Source organism: Pistacia vera, unplaced genomic scaffold (assembly GCF_008641045.1).
Source record: "Pistacia vera cultivar Batoury unplaced genomic scaffold, PisVer_v2 Contig445, whole genome shotgun sequence".
Lineage (NCBI taxonomy): Eukaryota > Viridiplantae > Streptophyta > Magnoliopsida > Sapindales > Anacardiaceae > Pistacia > Pistacia vera.
The window spans coordinates 897,564-916,596 of record NW_022196274.1 but is presented as its reverse complement, the minus strand read 5'-3'; the positions used below and the strand labels follow the sequence as shown (position 1 = coordinate 916,596).

Genomic DNA, 19,033 nt, shown 5'->3' with positions numbered 1-19,033 from the left:
AAACCCAATCCCAAGCTTCAAAATAAACGCAACTAGGAAAATTAATTAATCCGACCCAAACCAATTCACAATCGTGCAATATGAAAACAATTCAGCAGTTATTATTTCAAAACCAACGGATTATCATGTCATAACGGTTCTATGAAAACATTAAATCATAATGGACAACAATAGTCATCACATATTTGGGCTCAAATCAGAGTAAAAGGATCGAAATCAAACTGAAACGAACAACAATAATAAGCTGAATCACATACTAGGGCGAGCCCAAATGGCCCTGAGTATCGGCTCATCCAACTATCGTTAGCCGGAGAGGAAGTCCGGGGATTCAATCCCTATCTCGCCGTACCGTAACGCAACCGGAGAAGGCTTAGCGCGCTGCATGGTGGGATGCCCGGAATCCTAGGGAACGGTGAATAACTACCGATGGGCGGATAGGAGTAACCGGACAGCGCGTATTGTGACCAAAAGGGCGAAACATACCAACGACAGCCCGTAATACGAACAGCAGCGGTTCACGGGCGATAAAGTAATTTCGGCAGTCCTCCCGTTAAAAACGTGGCGGAAAGTGGGACCGAGTACCGATGGAAGGAGCTCTGGTGGGGGGGAGTGTTCGAGATCAGGTCCGTGGGAGGTTATAGATGTCTTCGAAATGAGCCGGATCTGGCCTGAAATATGAATAGGGTACTCGATTCAAACCGGGGGCGGCTTCAGCAGTTTTGCGTCGAGCGGCTGAAGCTTGGAAATGCTAGATCCCTATGGGGAATGAGATCTACCCTTTGGAGCTTGAATGTCACCCAAAAATGGCACCACACTGCCAGGAAGACGAAAAAAGCACGCTGGGTAAAAGACTAGCGTTGCGGCGTGTGTGTTTCTCGGTGTGTTTGATCCGTGTGGATTGCCGGTTGTGAGTTGATCTGTGGTTGATGAGCCAAACGCAGTCGTCGGAGGTGAAGACCAGGGTCGCCGGAAACTTATGATGCAGCCCTCGTTGCCGCGGTCGATCTGCACATTTGTCTTTATAGAACATAGTGCTAAAATTTAGGGTACGATCCCCTCACAATTGAAAAGTGACAAAATCAACCCGGTGTGAAAACATACCTATTTAACCCCCTAGAACAGCATAAGAAGGACAAACTCACCTATAATCCATAACCAAACGCAATATCAACTCATATACTTTCCAAACTTCAAACACTTAAATGTGCATGAACAGAATATTAGGAATCGATTTTTCATGAATAAATATCATAAATTCTTAATTGTCTCAATATACTATCAATTTAATCCCAAATGGGGTATTTTCTTAGTCACCAAATAGAGTCCTGACTCTGAAGTATCTATATATAAGTTAATTTTCGCTAGAGTTCACATCATCAATCATTCCCACCCATCAACCTTTATAAATGTTACTTGAAGTCCTATCAATTCGGTGACCCTTTTTCATGTAGCCACAGCAAGCAAGCTTGAAAAGATTTCCGTATATATACCCACGCACCCAAAACAAATAGCCTTAGCAAAATGTAAATGTACCTGTGGAAATCCTTGAAGATCCATAGTAGCACATTGCCATTTCTTACTTTTTCGAGACTTTGTGACTAAAACCCTTCGAGACGATGCTCGATTTCTTCCTAAGAATTCGATATGCCTTTGTGACTACAGTCTCTATAATACTAGAGTCGATTTACTTGACTTCTCGCCTATCATCTTGAATGATTACGTCTATATCAAGCATTTTGTCATCAAACTAATCCCTTTAAGAGTAACATAATAATACAACCCTTTATTTGAAATTGAAGGGGTGAATCGCCTTCAAGTACAATATCGTCGCCTAATATAAATTTTTAGTCTATATCTAGATTAGATATATTGCCAACAATACGAAAATCTAAAGCCAATATTAGCAGAATATATGGTGGTAGGTGTTCTGACTAGCAAGTCCAAACTCCTACTGTGTCGATGGCACCATGAATTTTGTGCTGACTACACCAGATTACAATCTTCCTATGGTTGGCCCTCACTCTGTGTCTCAAATGGTGAATTGCTAGTGCAATTTCCATGATTGGTATCATTCTACATATAATTTGGTACATCACTTATTTTTATAGTGCATGTTGCAACTCGTACGACAAGGATAATCGCGTATGGAAGAATGGAAGGTCTAAGACTGTAGGACTCAGATGTGTGTAGAGTAAATCAGATTCCTAAGTTTCTAATTCACAAGACCACAAACAACATAATGAGAATCAAAAAAGCATAAAGAAAACTGATAAGTAACACACAAGTTATAGTGTTAGTAATCAATTGATTACCTCCATCAACCTTAGGCAGTAAGATTATTACCAATGCAATAGGAATTTTATAAACCACATCAGAAAAAAGCCAAGGCATGTTTTCGACTCCCAAGTCCAAAATTTCCATTGAGTACTTGTATCTTCCCCTCATATATAACATGTGATCACCAACACCTCCGACGCTCCATCAAATCAGACACTTTCAATAATTTCTTCTTCACCGTCTCTATTGTTATGGTTGCATCAAAAACCACATCACTTATAGTAATATTGCCTTCTATATTCTCAAATTTGAATGCTGAATGGCAATTTGTCCATTGGACTTCCTTGCATGTTGATTCTATAAATGCATCAATTACGTACTGTGGCAAAGAGCTATAGACAACTTGGCCACATGAACTTCAGAAAGTGTAAGAGATTATGGGTTTGTAATTTGGTTTATAATATATTCCGCGTATATTGTCATATAAGGCTCCAAGTAACCCATGTAGATGTGGAACGGAGGCTCACCAATAGTGAAATTTACAAAAATCCTTTAGAGAAAAGTATTAAATTAGCTCAAGCTTCTTGATTTCAGAAGGATTTAGAATGTGTTTACACATCTTGATTGGTGTGGTTAAATTGTGTGTTGTTGGTGACATGAAATCTTGGTGAAGGTTCGAACACCAATTGTTTAGGTTTCATGGTGTGGTGTTGTTAATAATTGCAATTAAATTGAAGAGTACTTGAGAGAGTAATGAGTAAACAAATGATTAGGTAGTGGAATTCCTATCAATGAATTCTTGGATGACTTTTTGCTATCTTAGGATCTGTATAAGAAGATCACTTTATGAAGATTCACTATTTATAGGATTATTCTATTAGTTAAAGAAAGTTAGTTCTAATTGGTTAGTTCTGCCCTGGTCATTTAAACAAATTAGTTATTAAACTCTTAGTTCATGGTTAGTATAAAGAAATTATATGTTAGTTGTTAATTATTAGCTCAGTTAAGAAATTTATGATTATTGGCAGTTGACAAGAAGCAAAAGTGTCCGTTTTTACTAGATTTTTGTCACCGTTGTTAGCTCACCAAAGGCACCAAAGATGTTGTCTCTCCTCATTAGCATCAAAGTGCTGTCACTTTTACATTACTATCTGCTTCTTCTAAATGTAAAACATGTGACTTTCTATCGTTAGTTAGTTAATGAAAGAAAGAAGAAAAATTGTATTTGTCTTTCCAATTCTCTAAGATTCTTGACTTCTCCTCCAATGTCTTTCATGGTATCAGGACGCAATAAGCTGAATTCTTCATTCTCAATACTTCGAACAAACATTTGAACAAAGTGATGCAGAACACTTCAGTCACTTACTCTTCACATTTCTCCAGTCTTCAGTGGTTACTCAAGCTCACACCATATCCCGTGACGATGATATCAGTTTGGGAAGTCACAAATTTTTCTCAGTAGGTGCACGATCTTGATGGTCCACAAATAGGTTGTATCCCGCTGTCCTGAACCTTTAATTTCGTCAGAATAAATTCTAGTTGAATACAGAATGAGTTTAGTTCAACAAATCTGACCAACAAATTGAATGGGATCTGGGACTCACCGAGAAATCAATTAAGGGACCACTTATCTAGCTTGGAATCGTCTGTCTAAATTCCTTTTAAGCATGAAGATTGGAGGTGATCTCACAACGCGATACTCTTGGATTATGGTTGTGCACCAGGGAGCTAAGAGTACTCCTTGCCACTGACTGCGGTGTGTTGAGAAAACTTGAATAATATAATAGACGCAAAGCGGAAAATGCTAACACTACATCACACATTGTACCGACAGTCATGAGACGCCCAAGTGCAGTCCACTGCTTGGAGGTCTGTGTGAACTCTTAGCAGTATGATAGAGCAAAGCCTAAACCTAGTGGTACCAAAGGTCGCTAAGTTTCGTCAGCTAGCTTGAGGGTTAGGACCACATTTGACACGTTTTTGTAAATTTTGCACAATGCTAAGGATCCAAGGGGGAATCACCGGTTTCAAGCCAAACCAAGATCTACTGCAAAATATAATGAAAGGAATGGCCCCGAAGTGAGAATCTTTTCATGAGCTAGGGAGTTCGCAAATTCGAAGTGCCTCTGGCGGCAGAAAAAAAATTGGTACCTCGATAGTTCCCCCACGACGGACACAAGGACGAAATATGGTATCCACATGCGGTAGGCGTCGCACCGATACGCACCAGCGATAAAGCTCATGCCAAATACTCCACAGTACATCAGAACTATGGCCCACGGTATCCACTCCTCCGCCGTGGACCTGATACACTAGCGGATATGGAAGTTATCCCACGGCCAAGACGATCCACAACCCTAATGGGGCCGCGTAGTCTACTGCGGACTGAGACATCACAATGGGCATGCGTGTAATCGGACCTCGGAACTGGGAAATACACATCGAGGAGCTGGCAAAAGGGCGAATCGCCAAAGAGACCTATTTGCCCAAGTAATGGAAAGAGACCACACACGATCAGAGGGGTACAACACATAAATAGATCCAATTACATGGAGTGGCGCCACAGTCTGATCGTTCGGAGTTCCGTCAACAATGGACAGAGTCAGTGCGGCCGACAGACACTCTTGGGGACCATGTGGGAGAGAACGGGAGTCTACGGTCGCGCAAGTGCACAGAGACAAAGGGGGCCTCGACGAGCTGCTAGCTGGATCAATCACAACCTCCGGAACTGGGGTAAGTCCGCGAAGCGCTTTGTCTGCGGCACAAGATTGCGCTAAAGACAAAACCGTGTGGCGCCACCCGACACGAAGATTCACGTGTGCAAGGGGCCAGGCATCAACCGCACGTCATCCAGTCAAGGGGGCACGGTGGAGGGGGTCAAGGCACCTCATCTGCCAAGAGGGCCTCTGCACGGCCAACGGAGCACACCGGAGGCTAGAATGGGTAGAGGACTCTAAGCCACTGACACAGGTCAGTTCCGTGGAACTGGACAATCACATGCACAGCAACAAGGATGTAGGAAGGAGCTGGCAAACCCGTTGCAACGGTAGGAAAATGGGGAGTTTTGAAAGCTTCACAAAAGGGTACCGTTCTGTACTCTAGTTCTTGTCAGCCAAGTTCTCTTGAGCTTAAAATGTTATGGTGTGCCAAATGAACCAAAAAACTACTTAGTTGCAAAAGGTTCAAAGGACAATATGGGGTAGGAATTTCACTCTGATGTGGTGTGTGGGTAAGACAAGATTACCACATCAGTTCTTGCCTTGCAGGGAGCTAAGGTAGGACTTATCATCGGACCTTGCTTCTGTCATCTACCCTATTTAGCTCAAAGAGTCCGTTTGGCTATTCACTCTTATTGTGTTCTTCCGTACATTCCACACAAAGTACAAGGTTGTCATGACTCTTCTATAAATAACCAAGTCTCATAGCTACTACTAATAAATTGCACTAACTCTAAACATCACTAAGCCTTTTCAATTTTACTGTAATGCTATTTGTAATCGAACCGGGCATATTCGGCACCTTGTTCAACGCGAGTGTTAATGTCATGCTCTTGCATGCTGCCTGTTTAGAGATCTGATTGTATCGTCCCTTTATCATATGAACTGATTTCCTACTGCAATAAAGTGCTAGCTTGTATAAAAGCCTAATGTAACTACCGGGCACCTTGTTCCTCTAAGAATTTTGATAATTTGTCCCTTGACACCTGATGCACGACTACTAGTGATATCACTTCATCTGACTGCATTTGCGCTTCCATCATGCACCAGCTAACACAACTTGTTACATTCGACATCTACATCTGCACCAACATACCACCTACTGGTTAAAATCTGCAGAGAGTGCAGAGTCTACGATCTACACACCCCATCTCGTCCACCTCACACCGAACGTACACTGCCTCGGCGGTCCTACTTAGTAGCTAACTTAAAACCGTCTCATGCATCTCACTTGCCATGACGCTTCCAAATCAACCATTGCAAAATTTTGTTGTGGGGCAGCAAAGGTTAGGTCATCCAAACTTTAAAGTGTACTAAATCATCACTCACCGTAACAATGATCATTCAGCAAAGGCAAAAAACTCCATCCCTTTATCCTTGTGGTGATGGCTGTCAGTTAGAAATTGCACAAAATAGGTCCCTTATTCTTCTCTAGGCCATTTAACCTTTACTCTAACCCAGATGATCTTTGGGCCTGCTCCAATTCTTTCTGTTGAAGGTATATATTACAGCAGTTGTCAACGATTTGTATTCGATGTTAGCATGTCTTGTTTCCCTTAAAACAACAGTTTTAAACTCAACACACTATTTCCATGCAAATTTCATGCATTTAGTTTAAAGGCAGTTTGTTACAATCTTAAATGCTTGCCATCCGACCACGGTGGTTAGTATAAGAGTCGTATTCCATTCTGGGACCAATGGCATCCTGTTTATACATCCTGTGCCCAGGGGCATCACAAATGGAGAAGATGAACATAAAGCATAGAAATGTGTGTGAACAGGTTTTGTAACCCTGGTTCTCTTGCTCATGCATCCAGCCATTGCAATTGTTTGGTGGTGAGGGGTGTGGCGTTTTCAGACTGCAACTTTTCCTTAAATAACAGGAAAGTCCTCCTCATTCTGAATTTCATATCTCCTTACCAACAAAAAATTTGTTTTCATTATTACCTTTGATATGGGGCCGTCTCTAACAGGTTTTTGGTTTGTGCTTTCCTTAGGATCTTCCCTACCTTAAGATTTTAATCAACACAGTTAAGTTTTCATACACAATGTGTCTTCCGTGGTTACAAAAGCCTTTGCATAAAGGTTGCGACTTGTCTAGAGCTCCACTGTAAAGCTATACCTTACTTCACGTGCGGTAACTTCTGGAAGAAGAATTTCCCGTTGCGGAAATATACCTTTGTTTGCCAACATTGCCTTCTCCTATGTCTACCTTGCCTACTCAATCACTTGTCCAGCAATCAATTTTCCTTTTGGCTCACCTCAGTCGTACTCCCTCATCAATGATATAGTTCCTACAAGAGTTGTCCCTTCAGAGCCCTCATGCTTCACCGCATCATTCTCCACCAGTCAGAATTTCCTCTAGCCGCCTCCTTCGCCTAAGGACCTTAAAATTTCCCCTGCTCCTCCTACTAATTTGTTGGTTTTAGTTATTCCTTCACCTTAGTCTTCGCTGTACTACCCTTTGATCCTTTCTCACATTTTTCTAACCTCCATCAACCGTCCCGCTTGGAGTGCCTGTACGGTGTCTTCACCAAATTTCCATCACACTTCCTAAGACAACAGTTCAAAACTCCCCTAACCGGGGAGGTGTTTGTGAACATCCCAATCCACACAACGGGACAACCAACTCTATTGTGCTTACTGAATTATAACACAGTGTGGTTACAAACCAGCACCCCATGATCCTCATCTAAGGCAACCAGTCATTAACACCCACTCTCGGACACGTTTCTGGTTTCTACAGAGGGTCATCTTGAACCCTCAACTTATAAAAAAGGCGTGGCTACTGGCCGTGCTTGCATGATGACAATGAAAAGTGAATAGGACTGCATGGGTACAACAATCATACTTGTCCAACACATCACTACCAAAAAATTTCGAATATAAGTGTAGCAATAGTGGGTGCTTCGAGTTCGTCAAAAAGACAGTGCGGAGGAGATCCGTGCAAAAATATAAGGCTAGGTTTGGTTGCCAAAGGGGTTAACAAACCCCTGTCACACGATTACACATATGAGACCTTTAGATCGGGTATTAAAACCACATACCACCTCAGACTTGTTCTCACTCTTGGCAGCCACTTACAATTTGGAAACAGCCAACAAGTGATGTCAATAATGCTTTTTGCCTAATGGGACCCAAGGATGGGTACATGAAACAGTCTGTCATGAAGCAACCTGAGGATTGGGAATTGAATGGTAATTGCCCAATTTCCATCTCATGTATGCAATACTAACACGCTCTTTATGGGGCGCCTCGAACACCATCTCGGCATAAAAGGTTAGTTCGGTAGAGACTTAAACAGGCACTATGTTTCTCACCAGGGTTTTCATAACGCACTTTCAACTCTAGTCTCTTCATTTTGAAAGACCCAACTCAAGTACTTATTGGCATTTAATGTCCGACTACGCCTTACGGCTCAGTCTCAGTAGCGGCGAGAAACTGGTGTCAGACATATCTAAGGATCAGTGTTGTCATCGTGTTGACAAATGTGTCATCTAGTTCCAATCAACAACTAGGGTAGTGGGTGGTATCAGTAGAAGCGCTAAGACACACTACAAATAAATACAATACCATATAAACAAATGCTCAACACACTAAAGAGTGGTGGTGTTATGCGTGCTCCCAAACCAGAGACTTCTTGGCGCCGGTCGAGGTTGTCCCAGCTCCTATGGTGTGGCACAAAACGCTTCTGGTGAAAACCAGAATAGATTTTGCTGTACCTACATCGTAAGGAGCAGCGTGGGGGCCTGCAATGAGCTCTTAACTCGACCCGACATCACTTTTGTTAAATAAGCGCAGCACAGTTCCTTCAAGCCCTACAAAACTGCAATGGCAAGCTTGAACGTGTTTTCTCAATTCTTAAAAGGACTCTATTATTGAGTGTAGGTTACCAGTAGCCTGCTGTAGCATAGCTTCTATGCTGAACTGGGACTGGGCCGCACTTGGTGATCGCGGTCCCCACAAGTGGCCACTACATCTACTGTGGCCCCAAATACTCATCCAATAAGTTCGACGCACACAAAAGCTGTTGCTCTAATACTCTACTAACTACGCCATCGAATCGTCACTGTTCACTGTCAATATGAGACGAGAGACAACTTAAGTGGCATTGCGTATACACGTGTCTATTTATACTGTGGTGGTGGTTCTTGTTTAGCCGAACAGTCAAGAAAGAGCGGAGCAATCAACACACAATAAGTTGCACAAATACGTGTGGAGTGTGTGTATCGATAATATCAGGCAGGAGCCTTAGCACCCATCACTGTTTTTCAGTCCAGGCTCTGCGTAAGGCGTGGCGTAAATAGCCACACTCCATCAGGGATCGCATTTTGAAAGAAAATGGTGGTAATATTTTTCCTTCAAAACGCGCAAATTGCACATAGTTTAATAAACTAAGCCGTTTGCTTGTGCTCAGTTTTCATGAACTAAGAAATAAACTAAAGGCCAGTTGATGCATCCCAAAGAAACTCCTGTCTTGTCAGTTACTTTTATCAGTGTCCATGCACTGTCCGTGCAGTAGTGACAACGTCACCTGCTCCAATGAGAGGAAACAGAGTAAGGGTGAGTCAATTGCTACTACTTCTGTTTTAACCAGCTTCTTGGTGCCTTACTACTATACACTTGCATGCATACTAATCACATGATGTCCGTAAGTCTGAGTCCCATGAGGAGGGAGAAGGAAGTGGTAGAAAAAAAAAAAAAAAGGAACACGTTGAGATGTTTGCGGTAGCAGAAGTGTTCCCATCTCAAGGGAAGTAAAAGTGGCAATATTACAAGAACAAAGTGGTGTCGTTTTTACACTAGTTTTTCTGTCACCGTTGTGAGCTCACCAAGGCACCAAGATGTTGTCGGAGGACGGCTTCACGTCACTTCAAAAACATCAAGTGTTTGGCACTTACATTACTATCCTTGTGCGCCTTCTCAAAATTATAAAACATGTTGACTACTCTGTTCTTAGTTATTTATGAAAAAAGAGAAAAATTGTATTTGTCTTTCTCAATTCCTAACTCTAAATCCTTGACTTCTCCTTCCACATCTTTCAGTTAGTTGTTAATAATAGTCAGTTCATGGTTAGTATGAAACGTGTGCTTTGTACGTGAAATCTAACAAGAATGGTATCTAAGATTAGTTTATAACATTATGCAGAGAAAATATGGATTAATAGGTGTACACTCCACTAAAACCCCACACACAAATTCCTCTTCATTATAACGTATCTCTACTTCTACTACTTCAATATGATTAAACTCATGAATGAATTATGTGATATTGATTAGAGAAGAAAAATTATATTATCATGAAAGAAAAAAAGCGAGGAAAATTTATATATAATTTAGTTTAATTTGAATAATTAAAAAATGTATAAATGTGTGACCGCAAACCCAAAACCCAGGTTCTTGCACCCCTTGTTGCTTCTCCGGGACTTGTTGAACCCTTCAGACTAACCCAAAGTACGTTTTCCGGACCGAATTAACAAAGGGTTTTGTTTTGGTTGGGGCTATAGAGAACTAGGGTATCTTCGGTTTATTTTGCAATTGCAGATTCGGTATTTGATTTGCAAGTCTAAAATATTAGTGGTAGTCTGTTATTGGCATATTATTTACCGTTGGTAAATATAGGGTATCTGATACGCTTCTCAGTATGGGCAGTTATTAAAAAATACACGTAATTTGTTTTATACTATTTTGCCCTGAATTCAAATACAGTTTGGAACACAATTGTCCTTAAATGCCTACCCAATAACCATTACCCACCCTCCTACATTTAAGAATTAGCCCTAAAATAGGCCTAGCCACAAAAAGTTTAAAGTTACAAAATACCCCCGCCCCCAAGACCATTGTCGCCTGTTAGTCACCACGCCGGCTGGCGGCATCAGTCTGAGGGCACCCACGATTGACGGGAGCTGACCGGTCCATGACGTCGGTAAGGCCTTTACCGGCCATCGATCTTAGGTCGTTTGTCAGCTAGTCTACTCAAAGTGACTGCAATCTTCGCCAAAGACTTAGAGTCTTGAGAGGATTCTCTCATCCCAAGACTCCGACTCTCATCTAACTCTTCATAGTTTCTAAATCAACAATAGTCTAGGCTGACACGACGACTCCGAGTCTTTTATGCAACTCTTCCAGACAAGCCTTCCAAGTCCCATCTATATTCTAACAACCAAGGACCCCTAGGCCTACACAGCGATTCCACTATCTTGGAATTGCGAGTCTTAGCTCAAATTCATCTTCCCTAATTATTCCTAGTTTCATGCAACGAGTACTCTGACTTCTACAAGGTTAAGCCTTTCCTTGGCTTCTGATAAAAGAGGGTTAGCCCCTTCAGAAATTCTTCACTTCCATCTTTCAGTTTCCTCAATCTACTGTTAACGAATACTCTACACATATACCAATTCCCCCCCACTGTTTTCTTTACACTATCTTCTGCATCCTAGACCGAGCTCCGCCACTCGACGAGCTATAGTCTCGCCTAAGCTCCTTAAACAAGTAGTCGTTTACCCTTTTATGCTCAATTCCCGTCACAATCCTACAACTTGAGCATTCGAGTGCCCTACAGCCGATACCACACTGGTTTTTCGACCAAGCTTCCAGTTCACGTTTATGGCGTCCGCTGCAAGTTTAAGACAATTGTCATGCTCATTCCTCAGCACGATTAAATCTAAAAGGATTTTCGAGTAGATTTTCCGTCTATAGAAATATCAATTTATTTTTAAGCCACAATAGGAAAAAAGTTTTGTAAACAACTTTTAAAATAGATTAATTTGAGTGATTATAAAATAATCAACTGATAACATAATTCTAAAAGCATAGGATAAGTAGCTCTAACAGTCGGATTATATCCTATAGTTTAATTTACATTGTCATATGAAATATACCTATATATATTCTTCAAACTACAAATTAATTTAACAAACATTCATTACTTTCAAATAATTTACAAGAAATAAATTATTAAATTAATATCTACAAAAATACAATTCACTCCCCTCATTGATCATCGCAATCATTGTCACGACCCCTTGATAGACGATCACATGGTCACAGGTGGTGCCTTGAACCACCTTTGATTCAAAAGTAACAAAAACTATCGATCGTTTCAGAATGCCTTTTTTTTTTCATCTTTTTCATTTCATGGCAACCATTCTAACACTATGGGTTTTGATGAATTTTCTTGGATCCAAATTATGTTGTTAGATATGAAGCCTTTGTAGAAATTGTGTTGGTTGGGTTGTGTGTAAAAGAGAAATATAGGCGACGGCGCTAAAATATTTTTAACATGTTTTGGGGATTATTTTTGTAATTAATAATATTGAAATAGAAAAAATATTCTAATAAAACGTGTGTGTATATATATATATATATATATATTTGGTTGGTAACTAGAATGTTCGGACTAGCTTGCGTGCACTTTAATTAGTCATCGGGACTCGGGACTCGTTGAACACCCTATAAGTCCAATGAATCATGTAAGCCTCAAAAGTGGTAGATAGTCCCAAAGTGGTTTAAACCCAGGAAGTTAATGAAGGGAACAAACTTTCTTAATTAGCAAGACAACCCCTTGGGGTTACTTGTTTATAATATTCGTAATTGTTTGCATTGAAAGAGAGAAAATATTCTAATAAAAAAGATGTTTGTTATAGTTATTTATTCTTAATGGGTTGTGACATTTTTATATATTGACCAATTTTTTTATATTACTTTGATTTTGTAATCCTTATTAGTGATTACAAAGGGTACTTACGTATTTTAACAGATATTGTGAGCTAGAAAACCAAGATTCCTAATGTCCATCAGGTGATCAGCTTTGGAAACTAAGTCCCTTAATTTTTACTATTTCAAAACGTTAGGGTTTTTAGTGTCACTTTTTAAAACCTGTGGAGCTTAGTGTTATTAGATCAAACCTTGAGGTATTAATTTTTAGCCCCCGTTAGTTCCCATGTATGACATAATTTACTAAAGAAAACTTGGTCAAATATGGATAAAGAGGGACTTACAAAATACAATAAAATAAACTAAGTTTGAATGGGAGAGTCTGGGTACAATGTTCAGTATTCTTTAATCTCTCATTCATTCTTCTATTTCATTCAAACAATAATTGGTCAAAACTTGATGGCCTATTCAACTTTTGCATATTGTGTAAAATATGCATCAAACATATTTTATATCAACGCGTAATTTTGGATAATTAATTCTAATAAGGATATGTGAGCTAAAAAGAATGTTTTCTTCTATTGTTTCAAGTTAGTTTAAGTAGTTAATCAACCATCATGAGTGCCGTTGGACGCGGCCGGTTGACTCATCTGAGTCTCACGAGTTAATCTGAGTTTTGAGGTTAAAATGTGTTACAGAATTCGACACATCTAGGAGGAAAGATTTTTAGATCAAACAATTTTTTTTTTTCCTTTTTTAATACGATATTTGCAAATCATTTAATGTAATTTATGAAACTAATTAATGCTAAAAATATTTCTTACAGATTCCTGAATGCTGGAATCTTCGGTAATGGGACAGAGTCGTGCAACACACCTGCCTCATCAGCAACAAGAGCTGCCATGCTTGTGAGATCAACACTCTTCTCCAGGGCTACTCTGGAATCAGATTTGAAATCTTGGAAGCAATTACCAGTCTTCTCAACAACAACATTACTCCATGCCTCCCACTTCGCGCCACAATCACTGCCTCCGTGTGATCTTGTTCCTCTGTCTTACATTGCCGGATTACTTACCGTCGCCCCAATTCCAAGGCCACAGGACCTAAGGGAGAAGTCATTAATGCTCAAGACCTCTAAACTCGCCGGTTTGAGTTCTTTGAGTTGCAGCCTAAAGAAGGCTTCGCTCTTGTGAACAGTACTTCTGTTGGATCTGGGATGGCTTCAATGGTTTTTTTGAGGCTAATGTTCTGGTGTATTATCCGAAATTTTGTCACAATTTTCGCGGAAGTGATGCAGGGAAGCCTGAATTCACTGACCATTTGACACACAAGTTAAAGCACCACCAGGCCAATTGAGGCTGCAGCAATTATGGAACACATTTTAGATGGCAGTTCGTATGTTAAAGCTGCCAAAAATTGCACGAGATGGATCCTCTTCAAAAGCCGAAACAGGATCTTTATGCCCTCAGGACTTCACCACGGAGTTGGCCCACTGATTGAAGTTATCAGATTTTCAACCAAATCATTGAAAGGGAGATCAACTCCGTCATACAACCCTCTGATCGATGTTTCAAGGAACAAGGCTTTACTGTGAGGCAACTTCCAGGGGACCCCAATTGGTGTCTCAATGGCAATCCACGTTTGTCTATTGCATTGATTGGAAAACTTATGTTTGCCCAATTTTCGGAGCTTGTCAACGACTTTTACAACAATGGGTTGCCATCAAATCTCTCTGGCGGCAGAATCCAACTTGGATTATGGTTTCAAGGGTGCTGAAATCGCCATGGCTTCGTATTGTTCTGAGCTCCAATACCTCGCCAATCCAGTCACCAGCCATGTCCAAAGTGCCGAGCAACACAACCAAGACTGTAATTCCTTGGGACTCATCTCTTCAAGAAAAACTGCTGAAGCTGTTGACATCTTGAAGCTCATGTCTTCTACTACTTGGTAGCACTTTCCAAGCCATTGATCTGAGGCACTTGGAGGGAATTGAAGAACACAGTTATAGCACTGTGAGCCTATGGCTAAGAAAGTTCTAACTATTGGAACAAACGGAGAACTTCACCCATCAAGATTCTGTGAGAAAGATCTGACAAAGTGGTTGATCGCGAACACGTTTTCGCTTACATAGATGACCCTGCAGTGCCACCTATCCATTGATGCAAAAGCTAGACAAGTACTTGTTGATCATGCATTGAACAACGGCGAAAACGAGAAGAATGGAACTCTTCATCTTCCGAAGATTGGAACTTTTGAGGAGGAATTGAAGGCCGTTTTGCCTAAAGAGGTGGGAGAGTGCCAGAATTGGGTTGAGAATGGAAAGCACGCAATTCCCAACAGGATCAAAGAATGCAGATCTTATCCATTGTACAAGTTTGTGGAAGAGCTAGGAGGATTCTTACTGGTGAGAAAGTAAAGTCACCAGGAGAGGAATTTGATAAGTATTCACAGCTATGTGCCAGGTAAGATCATTGATCCAATGCTAGAGTGCCTCACAGACTGGAATGGTGCCCCTCTTCCACTCTGCTAGTGTGATTTTTTTTTTTTTCTTTTTTTTTTTTTGTTCTTTCTTTAAGTTCATATTGTTTTCAATTCCCCGTGAAAGGAATTTCCTAACGCCTATGGCCCTATGGGATTAAATGATTAAATTTCATTTGTTATGCTTTTCTGAATATAGAAAATAAGAAATGGTTACATGTTCTTTCCCATATTAAGTAGTAAAGATTGGGCATTGTTCAATGTAGAAGTAGCATATATTGTGCTGAACTTGTCGTTGAGCCTGGTTAAATTTCATTGTTCAATCATAATTATGTTAGGCTTTAAACATGAACATTCGTAAGGTTTAGCCCAAGTAAGCTTAGACCCACGTTCTATAATATGACATTGAATCCCAACCATTAAATTAAATTACAATTCTCCCCTAAAACTAACGGCTATTACAGAACTTGCATATAATAAGTCTATTTTGTCTTATCATGTAATCAAAATAGTTTTAATAAAGATAAAAAAAAAAAAAAAAAGGTACGACACATCATTCTCTTTCAACTCATTTAAAAGTCAATTTATTACCCTATCCATTCTTTTCTTATTTTTCTTCGTTTCATTTCGTCTTTTCTCTTACCGCTCTCTTCCTCTCTCTCTCCTCTCTCCTGCTAAAAAAATTTAGAAAAAGGTGACAAATATTTTCATCCAAAAGTAAAAATTTGCCCCAAAAAGTAATACGGACGACATACCAAACACCTAAAGCCGTATTTCTTCATAACAATAAAATATATCATTGTAGAATACCAATCAAGGTATTGACATTTTTTAGGGATAGTAACATGTAAGAACTTGATACTCAAATTGCTTGAAAATCTCTTAATATATTTACAAGTGTGTATACCGATGAAAAGTAGGTTAATAGTTTGTCTTCAGTCTTATTTATACACCTAAATAAACACATGCATCCTGAAGACAACACCCAAATACACAACCATTCTAACACAATGGTTTTTTGATGAATTTTCTTGGATCCAAATATATGTTGTAAATATATATTTTTAAATATGTTTTGGGGATTATTTTCGTAATTATAATATTGAAATAGAGAAATTTCTATAAACTTACGTATTTTAACAGATATTATGAGCTAGAAAACCGATATTCCTAATGTCCATCAGCTTTGTAAACGAGTTTTTACTATTTCAAAACGTTGGGTTTTTAGTGCCACTTTTTAAAACCTGTGGAGCTAAGTGTTATTTAGATCAACCTTGAGGTACTAATTTAAAAGCCCCCGTTAGTTCCCACGTAGTTTATTAGTATGACATAATTTTTACTAAAGAAAAATTCATTATCTTTATAAAACTTGGTCAAATATGGATAAAGAGGGACTTAGAAAATACAATAAAATAAACTAAAAGTTTGAATGAGAGAGACGTAATAACATAGGCACATCTGGTGGGTACAATGTTCAGTGTTCTTTATTCCCCTTCATTCTTTATTTCATTCAAACAATAATTGGTCAAAACTTTATGGCTATTCAACTTTTGTATAGTGTGTAATTTGGAGGTAGCGACTTTTTTCCGGTTTAATGACACTTTCTCACCTATAACTTTTAAAGTGCCACTTTCACTCAAATTTATTTTTTATAGTGAATAAGAACAAACTCGGTCTAACCTGTGCTTTTGAAGAGAGGAGGTCAATGAGTCTTTTAGTGGCGGATATTGGATTTTGACGGTTGATTGATTAGAATTTGACTTGAGCATGGAGGTTACGCAAACCCTAATCCTCGATTATAGGCGATTGACAGGTCAACAGGAATATGGTTTAGGGTTTTGGTGAGTAATGATCGAGGAAAAGAATGATAGTGGTGTAGTCACAACGATGCCGAAATCAGAAACGGAATATAAATTTAGTAGTAAGTGGTATTTTAAAAATCTATAGACGGAAAAATGTCATTAACCATTATTTAGGTAGGAAAAAGTCGTTTTTCTCGTAAATATGCATCAAACGTATTTTATATCAACATGTAATTTTAGAATAATTAATTCTAATAAATATTGCAATTTATATTCTATGCTATAAATTTATTTATGTTCAAGGTTCCCAACAGTTTTTTTATGTTATATATGTCAACTATATATCATGAACCTTAATATATAAATAATTATAAATTGCATAATCGTAAATTATATTATGATATAGTATGAAAATCTTAATAAATAATTAGGGTAACGCTTGAATTATTTGGCGTTTGCTCGGCTTCCACATCATCTCACCAGTCACACATATTACTCTCTCCTCTCTTACTTAGTCCAAGCCACCACAATCTCTACCCTCCGATCTCCAATTCATCTACGGCTCGATCTCTTCCGACCAACCCCGCGATTTCCTTCTGCCACCCTTAAGCTCACCTACCATTACAAACGTCTGTTACTTACTACAACGCACCAAGTCTTTCTCTTTTCTCTATATATACCTTCACTGTCTCTCGTTTACCCAGGAAATCTGTTTCATTTATTGTACATACTTTCTCAGGAATCTAAAAATTCTACTAAACTAAACTTGATTAAAACATTTAGAAGGACATCTATAAATCTTAAATCTTGTATGTCCTGTCTTTCATTTAAATAAAAAAGAAAGAAAATCAAATATCCTTCTGATAAAGATTATTCACTGACGAAAGATAATAACTAGAAGTAAAAAAAAGAACTTTTATGTTCTTCACTAAAGAAAAAAGTTTCACAAATTAAACCAATAATTTATAAAAAAAAAAAAAAAAAGTAATACTATATTACAAATTATTTTACAAACTGATGACAACCTTGTATGTTTGATATTCATTTATTGTTATTTATTTATTTTAAATTTAAATCATTCACACATTTAAATCCATTAATTATATTGAGTGATGTTTATACAACGTTTGAACATAGTATTATTCTTAAAAAAAATTATAAGTTTCAACTATTAACATCATAATTGTGTTGGTGGTCTTAAAACATGAACATTCGTAAGTTTAGCCTAAGTAAACTTAGACCCACAAGGTTTTTTTTTTTGGAAACCTAGTAATCGGTAATTGCCTCTCCTATGATTCGATATAAGACCTAATGAGTATAACTAACTCAGTGGCTAAATTATTTGTAATCCGATCATAATGGGAGAGTTAGACTGAGAGGTTCGGTAGATAACATTAGATCACACACCGTTAAGATTAAATTACAATTCCCCCCTAAAACTACCTCCTATTACAACTTGCATTGTAAAAATCTTTTTTTGTCTTATCATGTCTAATTTAAAATCAAATTAGTTTTATTAAAAGTAAAAATAAAATTTACATACCATCTCCTCTTCTCTCCATTATTTTCTTATTTTCTTCATTTCATTTCGTCTTGTCTCTTCCGCTCTCTTCCTCTCTCTCTTCTCCCCTCGTTCTCATTTGATCATTTCTTCATAACGTAAAACAATATCCTTGTAATACCGATACAATATATTGACATTGCTGTTAGGCCGAGGTAAACATGTAAGAATCTACAATCAAATTGCTTGAAAAACTCTTAATAAATAGTATACAGAGAGAAAAGTAAGTGTCATGAGTATGTCTTCAGTCTTATTATACACCTAAAATAAACACATGCAATCCCGAAGACAAGCCTCAAACACAACCGTTAATTAACTTCAAATAATTGAATTTTGTAACCAAGAGTTATACTTTTACCTAAAAGTTGTATATGATCTTTATATGAAATATAACTACTTAATATATAAATTGTTTAGTGTTTATCAACTTTGTGTAAACTTTTGTACACTTTACTTTTTACATGTAACCAATATTATTTAACCACGTACTATCACCTCCTTACAAGGGTTTTTTTTTTTTTTTTTTTTTTTTATCATCAAAATAAA

The 19,033-nt window shown here is 38.5% G+C and overlaps 1 pseudogene; it reads left to right on the top strand.

The window, feature by feature from the left end:
* Positions 1–4,869: 4,869 nt before the first annotated feature.
* Positions 4,870–15,209, top strand: LOC116144445 (annotated as a pseudogene).
* Positions 15,210–19,033: the final 3,824 nt, after the last annotated feature.